We start from the raw sequence: 6,000 nt of genomic DNA on the forward strand, positions 1-6,000 counted from the left end.
TTCCTTCATTGTTACTGCTGTTATTTAGCACTAGGTCAGTCCTGATGGAAGAGACACAATCAGAGGCTTTCAATCTACAAGCATCCCATATTTTTTCAGACAACCTGAATCCAAAACCACATAATCAAATATTACATCTTCTTAATGATATGAGGGAGATCCTGTTGCTATATCTAACATAACGAATGACTACATAGAGGCGCATAGAGGCACACAGCAGCACATATTTTTCTCTATGTGCTACAATATACAGAAATTCACATAGATTAACCACATGTATTTCACCAGCCAGGAAGAGACAATAAATGCAGTTTCTTCACAATCAAAACCAAAAAGAAGCCAAGCCTAATTTTTCAACCTTATGAGATTCTAGTTTTCTCGATCATAAAAACTAAGTATTGCTTTCAGTTTGTATATGAGTCCTTCTTGGGACCTGTGTTCAAATTGCTGTCTCTACTATGGTGTGTTCAAATATCCAGATTGGTAACAAAAGGAAAACACACATCAAATAGCTATTAACTCTGTTTATGAATACGCATAGACACATCTATGTGAATGTGTGTGCACATGCGCATATGTGTGTGTGCAAGTGTGTGCATGTGTGTGTATCAGTGTTCGTACATATGTGCATGATTTTATGTGGTTGAGTGTGCATGCATGTGTATATCCAAATAAGACATTTTGATCATTTCTTGTCAATAATAACCACTTCAGTTACTGTGTCCAACAATAAGAAGATACTTGCTACAATGCTTTCATACTCAAATTACCAACAAGTTCTACAGACCAGTTAAAGATTTTCCAATTAACTATGATCTGTGATTTACAGATAATGACTGTTCGGGCTGGATGTTGTAGTGGTGGTGGATGTGGTGGTAGTTGTGTGGAATGTGTTGACAGGGGAGTTGTTTGTAAGGAATACTAACGTTGATTAATGGCATGCATCATCTGGTCAAGTGGGATTCACTAATAAACTACCAGACATAATCACCTCATTTCACAATATTTCTGAATTCTGAGAAGAAGAAGAAGAAGAAGAAGAAGAAGAAGAAGAAGAAGAAGAAGAAGAAGAAGAAGAAGAAGAAGAAGAAGAAGAAGAAGAAGAAGAAGAAGAAGAAGAAGAAGAAGAAGAAGAAGAAGAAGAAAAATAAAGTAAAAAGAATTAACAAAAGCAAAACAAGAACATTTAAAGTTTGGTTGTATTATTTCCGTGGTTTGGTTGGTCAGTAAAAGAAGAAATATTTCTTCTCTTCGCCTCTGCCATTACATCCAATGCCAATGGCATTGACGCCTACGCCGCCACCGCCTCCACCACCACCACCATCACCACCACCGATAATGCCAACATGCCAGCATCACTAAAACTACCACAAATAATACATGACATCCAATTACATCACAGTCATAACAACTATAATCATCACCATCACCTCACCATCACCATCACCATCACCATCACCATAATAGTTTATTGTTACCATCAGCATCATCATATCTTCCTCATCACCACTACCAGCACACAATTTCAGCTGCCACCACCATCACCACCACCACCACCACCACTATTACCATCACCACCATCATCACCAACAGGCTCAGCAAGCAAAACCAAACAACACCCCCATGATTACTACATCTACATCATCAAACCTGCCATCCCCCCACACCCACATCCACCACTCTCTTCCCTACCATCAATACCTTTACCACCATCACTACATATTTACCATCATGTACCATCAATATCATCACTTTTTTTCTACCGTAAGTTTACTATCATTACCACCACCATCACCACCATCACCACCACCACCACCGCCACCGCCACTACCACTACCACCACCACCTCCACATCAACCTTCTCCATCTTCATCACCCTCTTCCTCATCATTGCAAATACTGCTGTTACCATTGCTAATATCAGTATGACCCCTATTAACATTATCTTCATCTCCACTACACCGCGGCATTTTAACTATCAGTACTGTTACCCCCTTTGGGTTCATCCCTTCCACCAACATCATCCCTACCAGCATCACCACTATTACTCCATTTTCATCCTTAACACCACTGTCTTCATCAGTATCACACACCCTACCACCACCACCACCAACAACAACAACAACAACAACCTCTTCATTGTCATTGTTGCTATTATGATTTCTAATATGATTCTTGTCATTATTGTACCACCATTATCACCTTTTTTTTCGTTAGCAAATTCATTTCTTAATCAAGAATGTCAGTTCTGCTGTTCTCATTTTTGTTACTATTTAACCCCTGGCCAAGCAGGACCAAGTTGATCTGTCCTTAAATACATTTTCAACATTACCGTCCAGTATTTAAAAAATAATTTAATCCTTTGTTATCGACTCCGTCCTTATGTTTTCTAACACAGTAAAAAATGATCTGAGTGTAATTTTAGCTGTTGTTTTAAACAGATCAACTAACTCCACAGAATCTCAGTCATTCACTGCACTTTAAAGGCTGCCAACAGGAAGGTGTGACATACTGTTTTCAATCAGAAAGAGAAGGTTAGTAAGAGTTTTGAAATGGCGCATGAATGTTTTTGACATTTGGAGATGCAAGATTAATTCACTATTAAAACAGTCATATTGTAGGAAAATCCTCAAAAATAATATGGTTAATCCTGAGAGATTTATTTCCCCACTTTGATATCCAATTACTAATTTTTTAATTTTCTTTCTTGTATCACAAACATTTCTTTGCTAATTGTCTCTTTGGTTTTTTTTCCTTGCATCCACTTTTCTTTCCGAAGATGATGCAAACTTCAACAGCAGTGACAATGACGAATATAATAGAGGCAAGCTAATATAGCTGGTTGCTTGACCTATTTATGTGGTTGCTTTAACAATCAAAATTAGGAGCCAAATCTCCTTCAAATAAGATTGTTATCTTAAAAATAATAAGGAGCATGTGGATAATTCTGTCCCTGATACAATAGTGCTTGAAAAATACTGAGAAGAGCAAGTTGAGAAAACATCTGATCATTGCTTGCTAAAGTTGAGAAAACATCTGATCATTGCTTGCTAAAGTTGATTCAGAGTGTAAAACGATGTCTGTTGTTTTATATCCTGATTTTATGATTATACATGACTAGTCGTTTCCTGTAAAGAATATGTTGTTGATGAAAGAATGTACCTTCACATTCCATTTATTTACAGTGAAGTAAGCTTCAGCAGAGATGTCTCTACCCACTCTTCCAGCAAACTGTTAATTGCTTGGTTATGTGACCTTATAAGCAAAGTAATCAATTTTAATGTGGTATCAACACATGCTCAAGCATAGTTGTGTGGTTAAAAGGACTGAAACCTGTAGTTTAGAGTTTGATTACATTGTGTGGCACTTCTGATATCCTTAGCTATTATCCCTCATCTCTAAAGCAAAGTCAAATATTTTTGTTTTCTTTAAATATTTCTAATTCAATCGATGAAATTATTTATAATTACTTCACTTTATCTCTCCTTCAAATTCAGTGAATAATTTCTAGATGTTTGTTTTTTCTTCTCTTTTCACAAGGGCAAATCTAATAAACTAAGAATTTAACAGGTTCAGTAATCAGTACACTTCTGTTGACATTGTCACCAAAATTTACACCACAGGTCCTTTTGAGCTCTTTTCCTTTAGTGCATTTTTTAATTTAAAAATAACAATTACACTCGGCAAAAAATGCATCACTTGCTTTCCCCCTAATCTTAAATTGACTACATCATCATCATCATCATCATTTAGCGTCCGTTTTCCATGCTAGCATGGGTTATCTGTTAGTAAATGAGAACTCTCCTATATTGATGATTCAAAATCACTTGAACTCATATTTCTTTATTGTCCACAAGGGGGCTAAACATAGAGGGGACAAAGAAGGACAGACAAAGGGATTAAGTCGATTACATCGACCCCAGTGTGTAACTGGTACTTAATTTATCGACCCTAAAAGGATGAAAGGCAAAGCCAACTTCAGCGGAATTTGAACTCAGAATGAAAAGACAGACGAAAAACTGGTAAGCATTTCGCCCGGTGTGTTAACATTTCTGCCACTTCAAGTCACTTGAACTCTACCCTTCTCATTTAGTTGCTAACAATTATCTTTGCTATGTTTTGTTCCTATCTCTGCAAGAAGTTTTACTAGACTAAAATATTATCATGTAACTCCACACACTGACTTTGTTATCCCAATTCATAATACTAGTCCTTTTAGATATTTTCTCTCAGCTCTCTTTCCTCTGGGCCCACCAACTTCTTTTTCTAACATTCAATCAAGATCCATCTTCTGCAGTTTATCTGTATTTTGCTACTCTATTGGTCATGTTGTTCTGAATGAACAAAGACATATAAACTCCTGAGTGTCCTGGGAAAAGGCAATTTCATGAATGCTGGTATCATTGTAAAATTTGTATGAAGGTTAACAAATAAAGGAATGAAACAAATAGATCGGTTATATCTTGTTGAGAACATAACAACCTCTCCAATTCTAATTCCATTACAAAATTCCCCACTGCCCTGCAAAATAGTTTGCTTTAAAGAAGGCAATCACCCCTTTGTATTGAAAAGGGAGAATGGTACTGCACCTTGACCATGCTTAAGAAAGCAATAACACAAAATATAACTGATGCAAACTGTGATGACACATCCAACTCTGCCCGCATAGAAAACATATATTAAATGATGATGATGATGATGATGATGATGATGATGATCAAAACAACGATGATGGTAATGACAATGAAGAATGTTCATTCAAGGATATTCAATAATATATATATATACATATATATATGTATCCATACATGGATACAAATATTAAAATGTCTGCCTTATTTTTCATACTCTCTCACATTATACATACTGACACACACACTCACATACATCTATATACACATATATATACGAATACATACACACACACACATATATATATATACAAACACATACACACACATATATATAGATATACAAACACATACACACACACACATATATATACAAACACATACACACACACATATATATATATACAAACACATACACACACACATATATATATATACAAACACATACACACACACATATATATATATATACACACACACACGTGCACACACACACGTGCACACACACACATGTACACACCACATGCACATCATACACACACACACACACATATATATATGAATGAGGGTTAGATGCATCGGTGAACCACATGCATAACATCTTGCGGTATTTGGCGATGTTTAAGTTACATCCATTTAGGCCCAAGTTAACATTTCCCCAAGATCAATAAAATAAACACCACAGTGGAGACTACAAAATCGACTAAGTTCCCTTAAAGGTGGTACACTGGTATAGCCTCAGTCTATATAGAATCAATAGGATTATGGAAGAGTTGTAGTGGCCATTTAAAATTGTGCATGCTGTTACAGAAATTTCTTCTTTTATTTTGAGCAAATATCTTGCAGTATTTGTTCTGACACTTTGTGCGCTGAGTTCAAATCCTGTATAATGTATAACCTCAGTCTAATGGCAGAAACTAGTGAGAGAGTAAATTATGAATTAAAGGATGTAAAGTTCAACAATGCTGCAAAATATGAACAGAATACTCACAACATATCATGAGTTATGGCAATAAAATCTAAGATAATACTGCACTACTGCTGCTGCTGCTAATAATGATGGTGATGATGATGAGGAGGAGGAGGAGAAGGAGGAGGGGAGGAGGAGGAAGAAAGGAGGAGGATACCGATGATGGTGGTGGTGGTGGTGGCGTGGAGGTGGTGGTGATTGTTTTCTTGACGAGGAGACAGTGTTGGTATTATTGATCTTTGTAACTAAAAGAACCACACACACGAAAAATAAAAAAAAAAAAAAAAAAAACAAAAAGAAAACAGAAAAAAAAACAATGAAGTAAGAATAAAACGTCAACAAATAAATAATTTTAAAACTATTCAGTAATGTCCACCCCTATGGCTATAACTGTTACTG

The sequence above is a fragment of the Octopus sinensis genome, linkage group LG4 (genome assembly GCF_006345805.1).
Source record: "Octopus sinensis linkage group LG4, ASM634580v1, whole genome shotgun sequence".
Classification (NCBI taxonomy): domain Eukaryota; kingdom Metazoa; phylum Mollusca; class Cephalopoda; order Octopoda; family Octopodidae; genus Octopus; species Octopus sinensis.